At 39.4% G+C, this 24,248-nt stretch overlaps 1 protein-coding gene and 1 long non-coding RNA gene across 8 annotated transcripts in view; both read right to left on the reverse strand.

The window, feature by feature from the left end:
- The window catches only part of PRKN (parkin RBR E3 ubiquitin protein ligase), a 1,211,540-nt gene that overhangs the window by 705,608 nt on the left and 481,684 nt on the right, over positions 1-24,248 (reverse strand). The window lies entirely within an intron of this gene.
- LOC122434172 lies at positions 1,095-22,629 on the reverse strand. The gene is made up of 3 exons (XR_006267281.1): positions 22,602-22,629; positions 8,404-8,410; positions 1,095-1,213 (listed from the first exon to the last, which is right to left on the reverse strand). It is a non-coding gene; the product is annotated as an uncharacterized LOC122434172 (long non-coding RNA).

Genomic DNA, 24,248 nt, shown 5'->3' on the forward strand with positions numbered 1-24,248 from the left:
ACCTCAATATTCATTCACCGAGACTCTATGAGGTACTAGGCAGTATATACATGGGAACATTATGAGCAACACCTTATCACACACTGTAACCCATAGCCTCGACTGAGAAACAGAATGTGGTTACAAATCAAATAACATCTAAAATACAAACCAGAATCTCTGAGAATGTACTAATGGCCAAAAATTCATTTTAATTGTACAAACGTTCCTTCTTTCATATTGTTTCATAGGAAACATTTCTTGGTTTCTGTAAAAATTTTACACATGATGAAAAGTAACATTTATTACCTTAGTTTATATTAGTAACTCAATTTCCCTTTGGACTGCTATGGATGTAGAAGAGGTTTGGTACTGAATTAACAAAGCTATTTGGGTAGCAGTTGAAATAAGATCCAAGAATGAAATAATGTGTCTATAAATCTTTCTTTGTGTCTGTAAGATCTGCAGTCCCTTGAGCTACTTTCTTGATACCTGGAGGAGAAAATGATTATTTTAATTTTAAAAAGCCAGTAGGTGAAAATATATGCTGTTACTTAGAAATAAGACTCAATTTTTCCAAAGATATTTAATATGTTTGGATATGAAAATATCACTTTTTTCCCACTCTAATCTTATAATAAAGACCTAAAGAAATAGGCTAATTTAAAAATATCTATTAATTTATCCATGTGCGTGTGTGCTCAGTCGCTCAGTCATGTCTGACTCTTTGCAAACCCATGGACTGTAGCCCGCCAGGATCCTCTGCCCACGGAATTTTGCAGGCAAGGATACTGGAGTAGGTTACCATTTCCTATACCAGATTAATTTGTCTATACACTCAACAAATACTTGGGGAGAACCTACTACATGCAGGGTCCTATGTGGTGTGGGGTTAGCAAGGATGCTTAAGCCCTAGTGTATTCCTTCAATGACATCATAGTCAGTGGGGGAGTGAAGGATGGACACCAGCATCTCTGACAGTTGTGATAAGTGAGCTGATCACAAAAGGCTTCCAGATAACATGCTACGACAGCTCACGGATAAAACATTAGAAAAAAATTAGACTTAAGCTAAGCCTTGAAGATGGGGAGGAGTTGACAATAGAGGGGAGAAAAGAATACGCCTGCATTGCATGAGACCCGGGTTCAATCTCTGGGTCGGGAAGATCCCGTGGAGAAGGAATTGGCAACCCACTCCAGTATTCTTGCCTGGAGAAGTCCATGGACAGAGGAGCCTGGCGGGCTACAGTTCATGGGATTGCAAAGAGTTGGACACGACTGAGAGACTTTCACATATGCACGTGGGATCCAAATGATTCTGACAGTGACTGATTCTACGGAGAGGTAGCTGAAGTAAAACAGTGAAAAGACTGGAAAAAACCACTCCAGCGCCAGATTGCAGAGCTCACATGCCAGGTCATGAGGACTGGCTTGATTCAGAACATGCGCAAAGCCGGTCCAAGACTGTAAACACAGATGCCCCTGAGGGTGGAGGGCACCATTTACACACCTAACATCAGCAGCATCTATCTGGTGCCTGATGAGTGCCTGATGCAAAAATAATTTGATAAACAGAATGAATACAACTCTCACCTCAAAACTTAAGTCAGGTGGACGCAGGAGGCAACAAGACACCCTATACAAACCACTCTACAGTTATAACTTCTTATTAATAATACTAATAGGACCTTGCATACATGTGTGATTTTCTTCTGAGATGCAGTGGTTCTATCTGAAAGATGGAAATAATAGCTATCTTATCTTGTATGGGTTACTTGTGAGGCTCAAATGTAATGATCACTGAGGAGATATACTGCAGAAATAATGAAGCTGTTAGCAGCAATCAAGAGATGCGTAAGAATGGACCATTTTAATTGTGTGTCTTGACAAACATCCCCTGATGGACATGGATCTTTGATCACCTCCATGTCTGAGCTAAGGACGTGTGCAGTTGTTAGGGGAATCCCTGACTGAAATTGCCCACCCTGGAATGGCACCAAGTAACCACTTGCATGAGCTAGCTTAAACTGGATATCCTGGTAAGGAATGCAGAACTCACAAGCTGCCATCAACCAGAAGAAAGGTCAAAAGGACAGAGACAACAGTCCATTTCTCATACCAATCTCTGGAATCCCGCTTGGAGAGAGCATTATGGGAAAGCTGGGGATAGATCGTGTGCTTAGACAGACCGTGGTGGGTCACATCCATAGGGGATCTTCCTGACCAAGGGATTGAACCCAGTCTCTTGCATCTCCTGAACTGGCAGGTGGATTACCACTAGCACCATCTGGGAAGCCATGTATTAATAAATTGAAAGATACAGCAACGTTGTGTACCAATGAAGATGATTCAGCAACACGTTAAACTATTTGTTACAAAAGTCTGTACCTGGGTCTTATCACATTTTACATAGTTACATTGGTAAAGGAGGGAGGCTTGCCCCAGACACCACCTAAATTGGCAGTCCTGAGTAGAAATTCCTGCTCCACTGAACTCTAAAAGGGAAATTCATCCAGATATGGATCCTGGAGTGGGTAGCCGTTCCCTTCTCCAGAGAATCTCCCCAACCCAGGGTCAGAACCCAGGTGTCCCGCATCACAGGTGGATTCTTTTTTTTTTTTTTCCATTTATTTTTATTAGTTGGAGGCTAATTACTTCACAACATTGCAGTGGGTTTTCTCATACATTGAGGAAACCAGATCTGAAAGAGACACGTGCACACCAGTGTTCATCGCAGCACTGTTTATAATAGCCAGGACATGGAAGCAACCTAGATGCCCATCAGCAGACGAATGGATAAGGAAGCTGTGATACATATACGCAGGTGGATTCTTTACCATCTGAGCCACTAGGGAAGACCAAGAGTATTGGAGTTGGTAGCCTATCCCTTCTCCAGCAGATCATCGTGACCCAGGAATTGAACTAGGGTATCCTGCATCGCAGGCAGATTCTTTACCTGCTGAGCTACCAGGGAAGCCCCCATATAAGGATGATACACACAATTTCCATAAAGTCATGCCTATGTCATGTCTAAATAAGGCAAGGTTAGATTCAGAGAAACAAAGGGAATACTAGAATTGGATGAAAGGCCAAATTTCCAAATCCCTTTTAGTTCAATGGCATGGCTTTTGTTGGTTGGTTGCTTTGATTGTTGCATAATTTAGATATTGGAGAGCGCTTCAAGTATGGGCTGGATGCATGCACAGAACACTTGAGTCAGAGGGGTGGCCAGGAGAAGTTTCTGAAGAGAGTGGTAGAGTGAATGGACCTAGACACCTAAAGGACATGAAAGTATTAAACTAGAATGTCTGAAGAGAAACACATGAAGGCAGAAGGAAGTTGAAAAATCTTGGATGATCCGGTTAAAGGCTTTGAAGCAAAGAGTGAGGATTTGGATCTGCTCTCTTTAGAATGAAAGCAACTTTGAGATAAAAGCCAAAAATGAAAAGAAAGGTTGACAGCAGCCTTGAGAATTGATTGGAAAATGCTTTTAATGGAGGCAGGCAGTGCCAAAAAGAAAGGGTAGATGCCAGCTCATTCTCCTGGTGAGTAATTACAATAATGACCCTATGGTAGTACTGCTAAAAACCAAAGATTTTCGCCCACTATTACAACAGAGCTATTTTCACCTAAAAAACTCTGCTTCAATAAAAAATGTTCATACTGACACTGTAACCACTAAATTATTGCTACAACATGTAATAAGAAATATGCATGTGCTATTATGACAAAAACCTTTTCTAACAGGATAAACAAAAACAACTCAGAGTGCATCCTACTTTACCTAGGACATGTCAATAGTAACATATTTTGCATAAGGACATTCTGCTTACTTCCTAAAGTATACTACTTTTTTAGGAATAACAAAAATTTGTTGATAAAAAGTGCTAAGTAATTTTAACTTTTATTTTAAATTGGTTGTCATAACTGGAAATTTTTTAAAAGTCAATCTAGGATCTAAAAGACATTGAATTAGATCCTATACATTAAGGAAGTTGGAGGGGGCATACTTAAACTTCATCTCAAACTTATATATATATATTTTATGAATATGTAAAACATAAAACTATTATACATTGTTATAAAAATATCTGAAATATAAAAATTATATATATATATATGGTTTCTATAAATGCCCACAAACTTACAGAGACAATAGAAAGAATAAAAAAGCCTTTTTAATCATGAATTGAGGCTTAAATGTTTTTTAAAAAATCACAAACGTTTTCTTAAGAGAGTCCGCTGGAGTGCTGAGAAGCCATCTTCTCTTACCCTGACACCCGCCCCAGTGGAGGCTGCATGTGACCCAGCACTTTATCTGGAGACGAGAGGATGTCTCAGCAGGACCTCTGGGAAAGGGGAAAGGCTGAAGCAAGAGGTGGCAGCGGAAGGGGAGGTCAGGCCCCTTCCCTGACGTCACTAGTCGTTCTGATCACAAACGAAAGGAGCTCCTTGGGACTCCAAAAGAGTGTATTTGGAGATCGAAATAAAACTCATATTAGGATCAACAAAGACCGATTGCAAGGTGGGAGTTAATGTAGTCACACTGTATACAAAATCACTCAAAATCCAACGGTTACTTCAAAGACGGGTCTCCTCCATGAAGCCTTGTCCAATTCCCCATCTGGTTTACTCTTGGTCCCAAATCCCCACAGAACTTTCTACATGTGTTTAGGAAAGAAAACTATTCTACATTGTTATAATCTGATTTGTTCTTGTCTGATTTCCTCTTTTTTTAATTTATTTTAATTGGAGGCTAATTACTTTACAATATTGTAGTGGTTTGTGCCATACACTGACAAGAATCAGCCATGGGTGTACAAGTTTAACCCATCCTGAACCCACCTCCCACCTCCCTCCCCATCCCATCCCTCTGGGTCATCCCAGTGCACCAGCCCCAAGCACCCTGTCTCATGCATCGAACCTGGACCGGCGATCTGTTTCTCATATGATAATATACATGTTTCAATGTTATTCTCTCAAATCATCGCACCCTCGCCTTCTCCCACAGAGTCCAGAAGACTGTTCTATACATCTGCGTCTCTTTTGCTGTCTTGCATACAGGGTTATTGTTACCATCTTTCTAAATTCCATATGTATGCATTAGTATACTGTATTGGTGTTTTTCTTTCTGATTTGCTTCACTCTGTATAATAGGCTCCAGTTTCATCCACCTCATTAGAACTCATTCTGATATTTTTTTAATGGCTGAGTAATATTCCATTTAAATCATCCGGATGCTTTTTTATTTATTTATTTATTTTTTAAGTTTTTTTTTTAAATTTTTTCTTATTTTTTATTTTTTATTAGTTGGAGGCTAATTACTTCACAACATTTCAGTGGGTTTTGTCATACATTGATATGAATCAGCCATAGAGTTACACGTATTCCCCATCCCGATCCCCCACTTCCACCTCCCTTTCCACCCGATTCCTCTGGGTCTTCCCAGTGCACCAGGCCCGAGCACTTGTCTCATGCATACCACCTGGGCTGGTGATCTGTTTCACCCTAGATAATATACATGCTGTTCTTTTGAAACATCCCACCCTCACCTTCTCCCACAGAGTTCAAAAGTCTGTTCTGTACTTCTGTGTCTCTTTTTCTGTTTTGCATATAGGGTTATCATTACCATCTTTCTAAATTCCATATATATGTGTTAGTATGCTGTAATGTTCTTTATCTTTCTGGCTTACTTCACTCTGTATAATGGGCTCCAGTTTCATCCATCTCATTAGAACTGATTCAAATGAATTTTTTTTAACAGCTGAGTAATATTCCATGGTGTATATGTACCACAGCTTCCTTATCCATTCGTCTGCTGATGGGCATCTAGGTTGCTTCCATGTCCTGGCTAAACTAATTTTTAAGCTGTGTGTGCAAAGCCTGAAATGTGACCCAACATAGCTGAGAAGTAAATGAAATAAAATTTGCTTAGCAAATAGTCAGGTCCTTAGTGAGTGACTGTCACAGAAATATTGCTATCTTCCAAATGATAAAAACATAATTGAACTATTTAAAACATATAATTAATAAATACTGTACATTACATAACACATAAGTTGTATAATTGAAAATATCTATAATTATATGGAGGACCATGAACATGCAGTCACAAACCTCTATTTTCCCTTTAATAGAATTCACTTGTAAGGAAAACTTTAAAAGTTGGTGCATAGTAGCTGTTCAAATATAACCTAGTTATTTAGTGATGAAATTTTGAAAGTATTTAATTATTTTTTTATTGCAGTATAGTTTTTTATAGTGTTGTGTTAGTTTCAGGTATATTGCAAAATGATTCACTAATATAAAGAATATATATATATATTCTTTTCCGGATTCTTTTCCATTATAAAGCTTGTTAGAAGATATTGAATATAGTTCCTTATGCTATACAGGAGGTCTTTACTGTTTATCTATTTTACGCATAGTACTGTGTATCTGTTAATTCCAGACTCCTCAATTACTGGGTGAAAATAATACACTACGAAGCAATATGTCTTGGTTTCTAAGCCGTCAGTTATGAGTTTAAATTTAGACTCTGGAATTTCTCAGTATGCAAAGGTCCGTCTGGTCAACGCTATGGTTTTTCCAGTGGTCATGTATGGATGTCAGACTTGGACTATAAAGAAGGCTGAGCGCTGAAGAATTGATGCTTTTGAACTGTGGTGCTGGAGAAGACTCTTGAGAGTCCCTTGGACAGCAAGGAGATCCAACCAGTCCATCCTAAAGGAGATCAGTCCTGGGTATTCATTGGAAGAACTGATGTTGAAGCTGGAACTCCAATACTTTGGCCACCTAATGCGAAGAACTGATTCATTTGAAAAGACCCTGATGCTGGGAAAGATTGAGGGAAGGAGGAGAAGGGGACAACAGAGGATGAGATGGTTGGATGGCATCACCGACTTGATGGACAAGAATTTGGGAGTTGGTGATGCACAGGGAGGCCTGGCATGCTGCGGTTCATGGGGTCACAAAGAGTCAGACACGACTGACCGACTGAATTGAACTGAACTGAACAGAAGAGAAACACAGGGTGAAAAAACTCAAGTCAAGAGCTTGAATAGATTGGTTTTGGCTCTTTGACTATGAAACATGGTGTAGGCCGCTTCAATTAACCACACAGATAACTTCAAAAGTTATTAAAATGTCTACTGTGTATATATATATATTAAAATTAAAAAATAGCAAAATAAAATGCTATTAAGCCAAGTGGGTGGAGGAGTTGTGTAGAGAGGAGGAGACAGTGAATATGGATAGTGAAGAATTTCTCTGTCAAGTGCTTCATTTTTTGATGAAATTTTAAGTATAATACACAAGCTATTCCAAAAGAATATAGTAAATATGTATCAGAAGACAATGATTTTTATAAGCCTTCAGTTTCAAGTGAGTTTCATTTTTTAAAATAAATGAATCCATTTATAATCAATATGGACGTCACACTGAGGTATCTTAAGAATATAATTGTGTTGCACAGGCTTTGAATCAAATAATGCTGAGCTAAAATCTTGACTTGCCATTTATCAGATCAGTGATCTTGGGAAGGTAGGTCAAACTTTCTCAGAGTCAGTGTCCTTACTTATAGAATAAAGATGGTATTAGTATCTATCTCATGGAAGAGTTCTGGAGATTACATAGAGCAGGTGAAGTGTCTAACTAACCTGACACTCAGTTCCCCGCTTACTGGTATGGAAACTGAACTAAGCAACCAGAAAGCCAGAGGAAGAACAGACGTTTCCTGACACACGGCCATAAACAGTGCATGGCTTTGATCCCAGTAAGAAGGGACACAAAGACAGATTTGGCCCACCTCGTCACCTGTAGGGTTTGGGACTACAGCAACAGGGAGAAATAGTAAATGAAGCCTAGAAGTCTTAATAAATTGGAGAGACAGAAATCAAAGTTCAGGGAGGTGAAGAGTTTCCAGGGCAGAATGCTGGAGAGAAGTGGGCTGCAGAGAGAGATCCTGAGACATGCAGAAGTTATTCGATCCTCTGTTCACACGTACACATGTGGACTTCACAATTCCCAAAACTCACAGAGTTGGGATAGTTTGCATTCCCACTAGACAGAGTGGAGAGACCTCATAACACATGGGAAATCTGGGTGAGCCCTTAGAAGACTATTGCTATCATAGTTGAGGCTTTAATCCTAGAATTACAACCACTCTGGACCCTACCAGAAAGACTTAAAAACAAACCTCAAAAGGTTCAGTTAAATCCCAAGTAACTTAACTGCTTGCCTATGTGAGTTCCAGCATTCTTTAAGCAAATGCTACAAAAGCCAGCACCTAACAACATAAAATTACAATGTCTGGAATCTAATTTAAAAATTTTAAGGTGTGCAAAAAAGCCAAAAAAAAAATCATAAACAGGAGAAAAATAAATATCCATAAATGAAAAAACATGATGAAATTAAAAGAAAAGACTGTTTAGCTACTATTACAAACATGCTCAAAATGCTCCAGGAAGCAGAGGAAAATATGACCATGAGGAGGAGAGAAATGAATGTTAAAAATCCAAAATGAAAAGTATGAAGAAGAAAAATATGTCTTAAATGAGATCACACTGATGGGATTAACAACTTGGAATGGACAGAAAAAGAGGCAGTGACTAAAAGACATAGCAATCAGAACTATCTGTAATTGAGCTCAGAGAGGAAAAAAAACAGGACAGAACATCATGATCTGTTGGACAACATCAAATGATCCAGTATGAAAAAACTGTAATTGCACATTTAGACAAGGAGATAGTGAAGACACTGAAAGCAAAAGCTGAGAATTTTCAGAAATTTGGAGGTGACTAAAAAGTGAGTCAGGGAAAAGGAAAGTGAAGGCTAAGAATGTGAGAAGAGAAAACTGATGCTTTTAGTCCTTCCTTGGCACAGAGATGGGCCAACACCTTCTATAAATTAGGTTACAGTATTTAAAAAGTTTGATACCATCCTAAAAAAAAGTATGTATTTTTTTTCCCCTATCAATTTTTTGGGAGGGTGCGGGCAACAACCATAATTAAATCCATAATGGCTTTAGCATCATCAGTGGCATGTCCTTGGTCTTCATGTAAATATCTCTTAACTATTCAGTTCATCACTTTGTTAAGTCCTTTATGGAATAAACTTGGGTATAAATAGATGCTTCTGAACAACAAAGCGTCTACAAAAATGTAAATTGATCATAAGAAGGCTGTGGTGATCCACATAGAATCATAAATCCACTTAGAAGTGAAGTGACACAGAGTCCAAGTCTGATACAGGCACAGTTAACAATACGAACAAAGACAGGGAATCCCTGTTGCAGGATAACAGATCCCTATGGTGGATCCACATAGACAGTGTTTCCACACACCATTCACATCACCTTATGCCAATCATGGTGACTGGTTCGCCTTAAACCAGTATTTGGAACATCAGTTGTTTTTCCGCCTTAGCTGTTGATTCATGCTTAGAGAAGATCAGATCAATTAAGCCAACGAGGAAGCAACGCATTACCTGCCTCGTGTATGCGTGCTCAGATGCTCAGTCGTGTCTGACTGTTTGTGACCCCCGTGAAATGTAGCCCACCAGACTCCTCTGTCCATGGGGTTCCCCAGGCAAGAATACTGGAGTGGGTTGCCATTTCCTACTCCAGAGGATCTTCCCAAACCAGAGGTCCAACCCACGTCTCTGGAGTCTGCTGTATTGGCAGGAGGGTGCTTTACCACTGGGCAACCTGGGAAGCCCTGTGCATCCACCTCCAAGGATCTTAATTAAGGTGTAAAATCATTCCCAGATCCTGCACACAAATAACATGAACTTTTCCCGGGTACGGATTGCTATTAAAGACTCACTCCAAAGAAGGGATGATGTCTGTAGGCCACTGTGAGTTGTTTCAAGCGTTATGAGTCTGCCAGAATTCTGAAGAGACACAACTTTATCAAGATACACAAATACATGCATGTCCTTTATACTGCTGAAAACAAGCCAATGTCACCAGTTACTTCACCCACTAAAAGGAATTTTGTAAGGTTGTTTAGGGGGAAGCAGTCAGTATTTGAATGATTTTCAGTCACTGAGTAATCTTTTTGAAAAAGTTCAACAAGATTAGATATTTGAATACAAGCCTTTTCCTTGATAAAAGATTTTGAACTTTGAATTTGGGATTGCATTATGATTCAGTTCTTGCAGTGCAAAATTCATCACGTCTTTCTTAGCTTCTTGGTTAAAATGGTAAGTTCTCAGACTAAGAAGCACAATTTCAGAACCCACCTGACAATGCAGGAGACGCTGGTTCAATCCCTGGTTCGGGAAATCCCCTGGAGAGGGAAATGGTAATCCACTCCAATATTTTTGCCTGGAGAATCCCAGGGACAGAGGAGCCTGGTGGGCTACAGTCCTCGGAGTCAGAGAGTGAGACACAACTTAGCGACTAAACAACAACCACCTGTCCTTGAAAATATGATTTTGAACGTTCAGTTTGGGATTTCATCATGACGCAGTTCTTGCACTGTGAAATTCATCACCTTCCTTCTAGCTTCCTGGTTAAAATTATAATTTCTAAGGCTAAGAAGCAAAATTTCCTCTCTAACCTTGTGTTTTTTATGATAATTTGGAGGGAAAAAAGACATCGAGAAACACATTATGACAGGTAATCATTTGCAAACACACAAACTCTTTCAATGCTTGCCATGTTCAGCTTCACTTTGTAGTATCTGTCTTGGCAATATAAATCGTGTTTGGCTGCAGAAATGTGTGGTGCTTGTACAGTGAAGAAAAAACCATCATGAAAACTGAAAAATAAAGCTGTGTGTGTGTGTGCGTGTGTGTGTGTGTGTGTGTGGCTCAGAACACAGAAGCTCTTTGCCTCTCCAGATTCTTTTCAAAGGGCTACAGTGTTATTTTGTTTGGCTCCTTGTCTTTTTTCACAGCAGAGCGATGCCGCCAGAGGAAACAGACAACTGTCACATCTAAGCGGGTTGCCAAACAACTTCAAACCATTCCAAAAGGATCACCCTCTCAGACTGCACAAAGCAAAGCCACGTGGTTCAGAATGCACAGATGGGTCGTGTCGGTAATATTTGCTGTTCTAAACGCTGTGGTTTTCTAAATAAAAACCTGTATTACATTAATTAAAGTAGAAGCACAGGCAGAGTGTAAGATTGTATATGATACTGTGACTGTTTGGAATCAAACCACTTTATCAATACTTAACAGAACCTCTGACTTTTACACAACTTCTCAAAAATTACTTGAAATTATGCTTTAAAAGTATTAAGTATCATGTTTTCGTCAAACTAGAGCATGTACGAATTTTAAAAGTACACAGCTGTGTGTTAAAAATCAAATCAAATTTATTTATTGTTTTATTTTTCAATGATTATTAGTAGATCAATTCAAATATACTTAGAATCCTTCAAATGTGCAACCTGGAGTTAAGTATATTTAAAGAAATACTCTAGTTCAACCTACTGTAGTCACCTGTCTTACTATTCATTTGAAATTCAAACTAACCATCTGAATTGCAAACACATTTTGTTTTATTGATTATTTCAAGATAACATAAAATGAAATAAGTAAAGCATATGATTTGGGGGCAATATTTAAATACTGGGCTTCCCAGGTGGTAGTACTGGCAAAGAACCCACTTGGCAATTGGAAGACATAAGAGACAGGGGTTCAACCCCTGTGTTGGGAAGATCCCATGGAGGAGGGCATGGCAACCCACTCCAGTATTCCTGCCTGGAGAATCCCATGGACAGAGGAGCCTGGTGGGCTACAGTCCATGGGGTCCCAAAGAGCTGGGCAAGACTGAAGCGACTTAGCACACACACACTTAGAACTCACTGATGGCAATCAACATAGGAAATAAAAAAGCATCCGGATGATTTAAAAATAAATATATGACATTGCTTGATGTTATATTTTGCATAAATGATGCAAATATGTTGTAGGGAAGTAAGAGGAGCAAAAGACGATCACAAGTGGGGGATTAAGATATAAATAACAGCCATAAAAAATTTATTGCTGATCACCCCATCAGATGAAGTGGACTCTTTCAATAGAGAGTCTTATAGGAGAATAACTCTACGAGGATTATCTGTGTGCTATCTGGCTTGAAAACAGCACACCCAGAAGAGATGGTTACCAAACGGCTTCTGTAAATACACTCTATAAAGCATCACAACAGAACCGTCAGTTTGACTGTTTTGATTGATTTAAAGTCAGGATAACCGGGAGTACACAAACACACCCCCTCCAGCATCAGGACACATTTTACTGTATGAGATCCCTAAGTGACTTTAAGGCTCTGATATAAAATTCCAATAACTATGAGAGCAACAAAGCAGAAACCAGTAAAGCAGCCAATTAGGATACGCGCACGGAAAAGAGGAGATGTATAGGAGAGCTGGGCTTCAAAGCACAAGCCCAGGTGCTAATCCTGCACCCCTGGCATGGGCTGTTCCGAGGATGAGAGCACGAACCCCACAGTCAGGCCTCCTGGATTCCATTCTGGGTCTGCCAGCTACCAGACAGATGGCCTTGGCCAACTAAGTCCACCCCCCTGTGCCTTAGTTCCCACATCCCAAAATGGAATCCAGAATGGTTCCCTCACTGGAGGCTTGTTCTAACGACTAAACCAGCCGATGCTCATAAGAACTTAGAATGGTGATGTGAGCATACTAAGCATGTGTCTTGTAACTATGTGTCTTGTTAACTAAGTGACCATTTGAATTCCTGGCTTTCTCATTTATGCAACAAGCATAATAGCATCAACTCAGAAAAGTTGTTATGAGGATTACACGAGTTCTTACATCGTCCAGAGTGACTGACACAGGGTAAGCTTTCAATAAATGCTATCAGCTACAAATACTGTTATTGCAGTGAAGAGCTGAAATTTAATAAGCCCATATCATATGTCTGAAACATTTTACATTGCAACTTTATCATAGCAACAGTATTTAAAGTAGATTTTATCATTATTTCCATTATATAGATGGGAAGCTAGGAAAAGGTAAATAACCATAATAAATAATTCAAGCATGACCTTACCTGCCTGCTGAGAAATCTGTATCAAGGTCAAGAAGCAACATTTAGAACCAAACATGGAACAATAGACTGGTTCCAGTCGGGAAAGGAGTACATCAAGGCTGTATATTGTCACCTTGCTTATTTAACTCATATGCAGAGTACATCATGAGAAATGCTGGGCTGGATGAAGCACAAGCTGGAATCAAGACTGCCAAGAGAAATATCAACAGCCTCAGATATGAAGATGACACCACCCTTAGGGCAGAAAATGAAGAAAACTAAAGAACCTCTTGATGAAAGTGAAAGAGGAGAGTGAAAAAGTTGGCTTAAAGCTCAACATTCAGAAAACAAAGATTATGGCATCTGGTGCCATCACTTCATGGCAAATACATGGGGAACCAATGGAAACAGTGACAGACTTTATTTTTGAGGGGGTTCCAAAATCACTGCAGATGGTGACTGCAGCCATGAAATTAAAAGACGCTTGCTCCTGGAAGGTAAGCTATGACCAACCTAGACAGCATATTAAAAAGTAGAGATATTACTTTTCCAACAAAGGTCCATTTAGTCAAGTCTATGGTTTTTCCATCATGTATGGATGTGAGAGTTGAACTATAAAGAAAGCTGAGTGCAGAAGAATTGATGTTTTTTGAAACCTGGTGTTGGAGATGGCTCTTAAGAGCCCCTTGGACTGCAAGGAGATCATAACAGTCAATTGTAAAGTAAATCAGTCCTGAATATTCATTGGAAGGACTGATGTTGAAGCTGAAACTCCAATACTTTGGCCACCTGATGCTAAGAGCTGACTCATTCGAAAAGACCCTGATGCTGGGCAAGATTGAAGGCAGAAAGAGAAGGGGAAGACAGAGGATCAGATGGTTGGATGGCATCACCAGCTCAATGGACATTGAGTTTAAGCAAGTTCCAGGAGTTGGTGATGGACAGGGAAGCCTGGCGTGTTGCAGTGCATGGGGTCACAAAGGGTCGGACATGACTGAGGGACTGAACTGAACTGATCTGAGCATGACAAAAACTACTAGAATTGAATATAAAAAGTAGTTATGAACCAAGGGGATAGGTCCAATTAATTTTGCAAGCAACATTTGGGGAGCTGTTTTTCTCCATTCCCAATTCTGTGAATGAGTAGGTCAAGATACTTCCCTGTGCGAGCACTTAAGATCCAGGCAATGTTTCTAGGAGATATTCTCCACTTCTGCTTGTGAGCGTTACTGAACATGGTGGCTGAGGCTGCTGGCACACACATTCCCTCTTTCTTCCTTTGTAAGTAATGATTGAGGAGGGAGGTAAAATACCCACCTACATCACCATACTTTGCAGCCTCTCTTGCAGCTAGAAGGCATCACTGACTAATTTCTGTCTAGTGAAATGTAAGCAGGTTAGAGTTCCATGTCTACAAAGTCCTCAAATACAAAGGATAAAGAAGCTGATGCAAGCTCTTCATCTGCCGCTCCCTTTTCCTCCATTTCTTGCTTGAAATTTGGACTAAATGGATGATACTCTAGAAGACATCTCCGATCAGGAGGTCGTCTTGAGAAAACAACCATATACTAAGAGCAATGGGGCAGAAAGAAGGAGAGGAACTGGATACTTGATGTCAGTGGTTATGCATATGGGCCTTACATTACTTACCACTAAACTTCCACTAGAGAGAAAAATACACTTTATCATGTTAAAGTCACTGCAAGTTTTGACCTCTGTTTTTAGCAGCTGAATGCAATTCCTGATACAAGCAGTCATGTGAACCAAACTTCAAGGGCAAACAGGATATATCTGAAGAAAATGGTAAAGCATCTAATTAAATGCTGTAAAGCATTGTGCGTATTACACAAGAAGTATCACGGGGTATAATGAGCCTGCCCAGGAGAAGACTGCTCATTCTATTTATGTAAGTTTGTTTCTCAGAGGGGGAGAAGCCTTGGCTTGAGGCTTGAAACATGAGAAGGCATTCAGTTCAACAAAGTAGGAGTGAAGAGAGGGTTTGCATCATTTCCAGGCTAAGGGAGCTCATGGAAGAAAGCATGAGTAACTTTGTTTGACTCTGATTGAATTGGTATTAGTCACTAGGCTCAAAAATATATATTTAAGTATAAAATGGATGGCGTATTTGATCTAACAAGACGTTATAAAAATTAGCTGCTTCATTTAAAGAAATCTACATATTCTTCTCCATTTAATTTGCGTAAAAGTGGTTTAAGCTTAAGAGGGAAGGGAAGGAGCTGGTCATGGATCTTGGCATCGCAATCTTTTACACAAATTGCACATGTTTAAGGTTCTATTTTGACCCTTTAAGCATCTACATTTTGGATGAGGTTAACAAAGTACATTGAGAGAGAACCTTAAAAACAACCTTTGGAAAAGTACAAATCTCTGATAAATTAATATTCTCTTATCATGATAAAAACAGCATAACATATGCAAGGTGGTTTTTAATATTCATGACTTACATTTTTCAAAAGGTTGGCAAGATATCAAATGTAATGAGATAACAAGAAAGCACTTTGTAGAGGTGTTCAAAGTACTTTGCAGCCTTAATGAATTCTAATAATATTCTTGTGAGAAAGAAAAGAGGTAGAAATTATTCACCAGAAATTACAGACAGGATCAGATCTGGAACATGCTCTCAGGGGTCATCTGATCTAATGCTATGGTGTCCAAAGCCTTCAGAACCGGCATATGGAATGCAGCTTTACTACAAGGTCTTGGGGAAGGGCTCTCAGAAAGGAGGATGTGGTGTTGCAGGCAGAACCCCAGCGCACATTGAACATGTGCTCACGGAGTTCCACCGCTGCGGAAACGCGGAGCGGGTACACAGTTAACTTCACACGTGCCTGGCATGAAATCAGAGTGCTAAAACCGGGACACTGCCGTCCTGGAATACGTCAAAAGTTAATGCCTCACCTGCGTTGCCAACCCTCAACTTAAGCTCTGCAGAGGTGGAGCTTCTGCGTTGCTGAAGCCTGACCTGAAATATAGGGTCAGCTTCTATATATTCTCCTGGGCACGTTGAATCTTCTAAACTTCATTTCACTGACTCATTTATGATAATGATAGTCAGAGTAAACACTGGTTGGCAGGGCTTCCCTGGTGGTTCTGTAATGAGGAATCCATCTGCCAATGCAAGTGGATTCCATCCCTGGGTTTCATCCCCGAGTCAGGAAGATCTCCTGGAGATGGAAATGGCAACCCATGTCAGTACTCTTGCCTGGAAAATTCCATGGACAGAGGAGCCTGATGGGCTATAGTCCATGGGGTCTCAAAGAGTCAGACATGACTTAGGAATAACAACTTGTTGGCATGTACTATGTGACAGATATTTTCCTAAACAGTACAATCAATTTAGTTAACTCATTTATCCCTGGCATTAAACTTACTAACTTGACTTTCCAGATGAGAAACCAAGGCATGCTTAAGTAACCTATACAAGGACACATAGTCAACAAGGGGCTGAAAAGGGATTATAAATTCAGTCTGTTTTTGAGACACCAGGATTTCAATACTATTCCCTAACAAATAATTTAGATCACAAACAGGTTCTCTCTTTCTTAGAATTCATGACAAAGTATGTTGCTGTGGTTTGGATTCAATCAGTGGTTTCTTCCACCCCATATATTGGTTCAATCAGTGGTTTCTTTCACCCCATATAACTATATACCAGTGGTATATCGGTCCTGTCTCCAACTCCCCTAGATGAGAACTGTCACATACACTGATATCTGGTGGAAATGTGTCCCTTGAAATCCTAATTTTAGATAATCTTTTTAAAATGCTTTATTCAAATAGCAGAATTTATACACTCTCTCACCAGATTGGTTAATGAATCCTTACACACATACACACAGACAGAGAGAGAATATTTAGAAATTCAGGTAAGTGTTAGGGAGGGAATATCCATGATGAGATGAAAAGAAAATGAGTAATAGGGTGGTTTGGACAGGGAGCCCAGTGAAGAGCACTCTGGGGAGACGCCATATACAATGACGCTAGAAGACGTAAACAAAGAGGCAGCTTGCAGGCCAGGGCAACAGGGGGTCCTCCACTGGGAGTGGAAATGTAAAGGATCAGAGCAGGAAAGAGATCACAGTTCCACCGCTGCAGAAATGCATTGTGTGTGTGAGTGTGTGTGTGTGTGTGTGTGTGTGTGGTCAGTCATGTATGACTTTTTGGGATCCCAAGAACTGTAACCCACCCAATTCCTCTGTCCATGGAATTTTCCAGGCAAGAATACTAGAGTGGGTTGCCATTTCCTTCTCCAGGGGATCTTCCCGAACCAGGGATCGAACTCGGGTCTCTTGCGTCTCCTCCATTGGCAGGTGGGTTCTTTACCCCTGCACTACCTGGGAAGCTCTAAACACAATCATTTACTTATTTTATGACGCCCATCTTCAAATCCATCACTTTAAAAAATTCCTTGATTATGGGGATGGTATTTACTTTACTTTGCACATTTAATGCCCCCAACACTGTCTATCACATAGTAGTTAACCACAATGTTTGATTGAATAGATCAATATTCTCATGGTTCTTCTGAAGCAAGGATTGACTTAAATAATAAGTAAAAGCTGTTGGGAAATATACATTTAGATCACGCTCCTGAGTCCCAGTCGCATACATGTCACTGTCTTCAGGGCAGCTCCAGCTAACTACCCACAGCCAAACTGGAATTCTGAGCCTGCTCCTCCCTGCCTATACGACTGGACTCCTCACACGCAGATACCCAAATCAGAAACGCAGTCACCCTGGATGCCTACTTTGCCATTAGTCCCCACACTCGACCGCACATTTTTGTAACCAGATACCACTGATTTCCCCAGTCTTTAGTCTCTCCACAGCCCTTCATGAATCTTCGGCTTCAGCCCTGCTGAATCACCTCCACTTTTCCATCCCACAAATTTCAGGTTTTCAGACTGCTGAAAGCTATTCTTCTGTCTGTGGCTTTTAGATCTATTTAGTAGAGATAATCTCAGCTCATTCTTCACAATCCGCCCTAGAGATTTTTTTTTAAACCTCCAATTACACCACCCAGGCTGAGTTAGTTGCTTTTTCTTTATGACATTCATGCTTCTTTCATCACGTTAATGACTAAGCCATCCTAGTCATCTCCAACTTGCCTTGAGTTTCATGGGAACAAAGCTGGTGTCTTTCAATTCATACTACCTGGGGCTGACACAGTGACTGATGCATAGCTGTGCTCAACATTAGTTCTAATAAAGGATGGTACAGTTCACCTGGTAAGAATCACTTTATTAGACCAAGTGAAAGTCTCAAGAGTATTATATAAGTGGAACTGCAAGAAGAGACTCGGGTTGGAAGAAATGGGCCTTTACAAATAGACCAGTTGAATCAACCCTGGAAGTTAATGGACTGCAAACCATCATGCAATAGTGACAGATTTTTAAAATGTCCTTTGTTTAACTGTGTTAATTGTATACAGAAATAAATAGGAGTAAAACTTAGTTCCCTCCCTCAAGAGATAATCATATCATTGGAGAAACAAATATATCGAATGGTTATAAAACATAACAGAATTTTAAAAACGAGCTATCATTCTCCATTTGAACATTCCAAGAATAATACAAGCACAATGACCCAATACAGAAATCACCGTTTCCTCATGAAACAGTCTACCTCCTATATTCTCTGTCTCATTGTATCTTCATTCTTTACTTGCATTGCAAAATTGGTCTTTTTCCCATTGACATGTGATAAATTTTAACTGAATAAAAATTTCACTAAAACTACAAGCCTTTTAAAATAACTGATTTTTCTATGTTTCTATTTTCTTTTTTCCTTTGCACGTGTGAATGGCTGTACCATGGTTTATTCACCCCTTCACCAGCTGAAGGTCATTTAGGATGTTTTCTGTTGTTGCCCATTACAAATAAAGCTGCTTTAAGCTTAACAAATAGGCTTTGTGTGGATGTAAGTTTTCATTTCCCTTCGATAAACACTCCGCAGTGAGGATGCTGGTCATCTGGTAAGTGTATGTCAACATGGCTCTGCCACTTTGAATTCCCACCAGCAGTTGCCATTGCTCCACATACTTGACAGCAGCTTGATTTTCGCCATTCTAAAAGCTGGGCACTGGTTGTTGTTCAGTTGCTCAGTCGTGTCCCGCTCTTTACGACCCCCATGTCCTTCACTCTCTCCCGGAGTTTATTCAAATTCACGTCCATTGACTTGATGATGATGCCATCTAACCATCTCATCCACTGCGGTACCTCACTGTAGTTTTAATATGCACTTCCCTACTAACTAATGATATTGACTATCTTAATATGAGCTTACTTGCTATCATTGCATCTTTATTGAGGTACCTTGTTGTTTGTCCCTAAGTCAGACTCATATCCATTGAGTCTGTGAGGCCATGCAACCATTGCATTCTCTGTAACCCCCTTCTCCTCCTGCCCATAATTTTGCCTGAATTAGGGTCTTTTCTAATGAGTCAGTTCGTCCCATCTGATGGCCAAAGTATTGGAGCTTCAACTTCAGCATCAGTCCTTCCAGTGAATATTCAGGGTTGATTTCCTTTAGGATTGACTGGTTTGATCTCCTTGCTGTAGAAGGGACTCCCAAGAGTTCAAAATCATCAATTCTTTGGTGCTTAGCCTTTTTTATGGTCCAACACTAACATCCATACATGACTATTAGAAAAATCATAGCTTTGACTAGATGTACCTTCATTGGAAAAGTGATGTCTCTGCTTTCTAATATGCTGTCTAGGTTTGTCATAGCTTTTCTTCCAAGGAAGTGCCTATTAAAACATTTTATTCATTTTTAAATGGGCTGACTTTTGTTTTAATTTTTGGTTCTAAATTTTGCTTTTGGTGTCATCTCTGTGTAACTTAAGTCCTCAAAAATATTGTCTTATGGTTTATAGTCTATTAGAAGCTATATAGTTTTAAGTTTTCATTTAAGCTCATAATCCATTTTGAGTTAATATCTGCACAGAGTGCAAGGAATGGATCAAAGTAGTTGTTACTATTGGTGATATTGTTTTATTGTTGTTGGTTTTTTTTTGCATATATACATATATATATATATATATATATATATATATATATATATCCAATTGTTTCAGCACATTTAGTTAAACTACTCTGTAAAATAATTTTAAATCAAAGTATATAAGTAGGTTTTTAAAGCTTTCATTAAAAGGTAATTTATATGCATTATAAAAATTATAAACCACATATGAACACAAAATAGAAAACAGAAGTTGTAACAAGCAGTGGGAATCAATTCTTCTGTATGTATTCCCACTATTTTTCTTATCATAATGGTAAACAACTAGATAGTCAGAGACTGAACAGCTCACCTTGGGTCATCCCGTCAGCGGCAGTGCTAAGAAGTGATTCCAGACAGTCTGACTTCACATCATATTGTTAGTTCGATGAAGAGTAATTAGTTAGTAGAAAACCTCACTATCTCACTCAGAAAGATCATACACATGAGAAAGAGAAAAAAGTGAAATGAATGGAACAAAAATCTACCTGGTCACTTGAACTGGGGCCTTAACCATTTACCTTCACAATTGACACTCATGAGTTACCAATTTATATTACTGTTATGTTGTGAATCTTTTTTCTTTAGATCTCTTTGTGTTCACTGTTTTATGTGTGGTCACCATGACCTAAAATATCCCAAGTGAATCTTAACTGCCCTTCAGTCTTGACATCCCCAAGTTGAGCTGCCAGGTAAAATATGGAGAGCTCAACGGCATTTGAAATCAGATAAACAACAAATGCTTTAGTTAAGTAAAATCCAAATATTGCATGGGATGTACTTATATCAAAAACACTATTATTATTTACCTAAAATACCAATTTAACTGAGTGTTCTGTGTTACTAATTTGTTAAATGTGGTAACTCTGCTCCCAACTCTCCCAACTAGGGAAACCAGAGTGGCAATGAATGAATGAACAAATAAATAAATGAAAGAATATGCAAATGAACACACCCTGATTTGGGGTAGGTGGTGACCATGAAAGGTGTCATGGAAAATAATGCATTTGGGTTGAGTCCTTGAAGGATGAATACATTTAATTTCATGAAGGGAGAAACAAAAGGCAAAATCAAAATAAACTCCTGAAAAATTTACAAAGTTTTGTTTTACTGCTCAGTGATGGTCAGAACAATATTTTATGCGTTTACTTATACTACATTTGCTTCAACAGTACATTTTCCTAGGATTTCCTGTTGTTGGAGCTAAAGCATTTTTATTAAATAGATATCAGCAAAGCCATTTAAACATATTTGCCCTCCTTGACCATCAGCATCTCAAAAACAGCATCTAGGTCAGTCTGAAGAGCTTTTTGCCCTTCATAAAAATTGTATTAGCTGACTCCAAGGGCAAAGGTAACTATATTATACAGTGATCCTGGATTTTAGCTTTGACTTGGCCCTATTTCTATTATCCATGGCATTCAGCTTTGTGGATAAACACACCTCATGGGCAACAAACACTTCACTGGCTTTGATGAAGAAACCCATTGACTTCTTTTTTTTTTAAGCAAGAATTAAGGCTACAATTGAGGGAAACTATGAGGCTAAATGTGAAAGGAGTAATACATGACGAGACAAGTTAGCACAGTACTGACTCATCAGTTTTAGTTTTCAGAACTTAATCAAGTATTCAGGCTTTTCTTTGTAACTCCCATTGGTCATTTGTTCTTAATCACTAATTAGAAGAGAAATCAGATTAAATTTCCAAAGGGGAAAAAGTCCTTGCAGCATCCTGAAGTGGAAATATTCACTCCAAAGCAATTTATTAACGAAACTGAACTCTTCTTCTGATCATGGCCAATGTAACTTTCAAAATACCTTTCATATATGTAAACAAAAAGCTTTGAATTTTGCTGCTGTAAGCATGTAGCTGTCTGATAATGACCTGGATGCCAACAGCTCCTGCCAAAGTTCACACACATAAAGACAATTCTTCATTCCAAATAAGACTACATGGAATAAAACAATAGGGATAACACATGGTAACACATGGTCTTTTCTACAAACAAGGACCACCGCATTGTTTTGTGCTAAGACTCACATGCCTAGACTGTGCCAGGACCACTCTGCTTGGGAGTATTTATCCACAGGGATAAACTATCTCACTTAGCATATATGTAGACATTCAGCTATCATGAACTAAAGATATTAATTGTAGACTAAAAGCAAAGACATTACTTTCCCAACAAAGGTCCGTCTAGTCAAAGCTATGGTTTTTGCTGTAGTCATGTATGGATGTGAGAGTTGGACGGTGAAGAAAGCTGAGCACCGAAGAATTGATGCTTTTGAACTGTGGTGTTGGAGAAGACTTGAGAGTACCTTGGACTGCAAGGAGATCCAACCAGTCCATCCTAAAGGAGATCAGTCCTGGGTGTTCATTGGAAGGACTGATGCTGAAGCTGAAACTCCAATACTTTGGCCACCTGATGTGAAGAACTGACTCATCTGAAAAGACCCTGATGCTGGGAAAGATTGAAGGCAGGAGGAGATGGGGACAACAGCAGATGAGATGGTTGGATGGCATCACCAACTCGATGGACATGAGTTTAAGCAAGCTCCGGGAGTTGGTGATGGACATGGAAGCCTGGCGTGCTGCACTCCATGGGGTCACAAAGAGTTGGACACGACTGAGCGACTGAACTGAACTGATGGAGCTAGTCAAACTTGGTGCTGACAAAATCACTGAGCAATTTAAATATTCAATCTTGGAGTCTATCCACCTCTGAACTAGTTCATGATATGAATGAGCCTGCTGTTATATGAAACTAAAAAACATCCTAATATATAAGTTTTTGGTTTATATTCCTATTACTTAGTTTCTGTAACTGTCAGTTTTTTTAATGTGTGTTGTATATTTTATATTAAGAGACAACCCTCTTGTCTCCTCTTTGCATATCATGTAACAAAACTGAAAATAGATGTTTAGTCAGTGTTCTATTTATTTTTTTCTATAAAGATACAGGATCAGACCACTTCTATGTTGGTTACTTCCAGTTCCTTTCTTGAGATGATTTTATATTGATGCTGCCCCTTCAAGAAAACTGACATAGGGCACTCACATGACATTCAGCTCAGAGAAGGGACTGGCAATGATATAAAACTAATGCGATTATCACCTCAAAGTAGATCAAAGCAGACCCAGCTCGATCATCACTCAAGATGCCCAAGTCAATATGATTTTACGACCTCTTACAAATTTAGAAAACATCATTATCTTTTTCTGATAAAAAAGGAAGCAGACTTTTCAAGAATGCCTTAATGTCCCATTTTAAGGTTTAGTTAATATATGAAGGGGGCTTGATAAGCAGATGTGTGTTTGATCACTGAATGGGGAAAACCCCCTGAAGCAGGGCATGGCACGCCCGTGTTCTTGCCTGGAGAATCCCAAGGACAGAAGAGCCTAGTGGAATACGGTTCATGGGATTGCAAGAGTCAGACAAGACTGAGTGACTAAAACACCACATTATATAAAGGTAAGGACAGGGTACTTCTAACCCCAATTTTAATACATACTTTTCAGGATAGAATTGGATAAAACCAGGAAATAATTTGCGATGATCTCATACAAAGCCATGACATCTAGATAACCTGACATCTAGGGATGTTATTAGGTTATAATTCTAACTTTTAATCAAGGTAACTGTATGCTATGTGTCTGAAGAAATCCTTTATTAAGAATAAGATGAGATGATAGGCATGAGGAGTATAAGAGAGAATTCCAAGGAGACAACATGAAGCAGTACGTCTCTGGTACAACCCTAAAAAGAGGCTGCTGCTGCTGCTAAGTCGCTTCAGTCATGACCGACTCTGTGAGACTCTATAGACAGCAGCCCACCAGGCTCCTCTGTCCCTGGGATTCTCCAGCAAGAATACTGGAGCGGGTTGCCACTTTCTTCTCCAATGCATGCATGCATGCTAAGTCGCTTCAGTCATGTTTGACTCTGTGAGACCCCATGGACAGCAGTCAACCAGGCTCCTCTGTCCACGGGATTCTCCAGGCAAGAGTACTGGACTGGGTTGCCATTTCCTTCTCCAAAAAGAGGCTACAGAGCCCCAAGTGAGTGGCAGCCTGGATGACCTTCTAATGTCAAAGGACAGGCAGGTGAAAGTGAAAGTTAGTTGCTCAATCGTGTCTGACTCTTTGCGATCCCATGGACTGTAGCCTGCCAGGCTTACTCTATCAAGATACAAATAGAATTTATATCATACTGTTGTGTGAAAACTGTATAAATCTTAAGTACGTTG

This window comes from Cervus canadensis, chromosome 33 (genome assembly GCF_019320065.1).
Source record: "Cervus canadensis isolate Bull #8, Minnesota chromosome 33, ASM1932006v1, whole genome shotgun sequence".
NCBI lineage: Eukaryota > Metazoa > Chordata > Mammalia > Artiodactyla > Cervidae > Cervus > Cervus canadensis.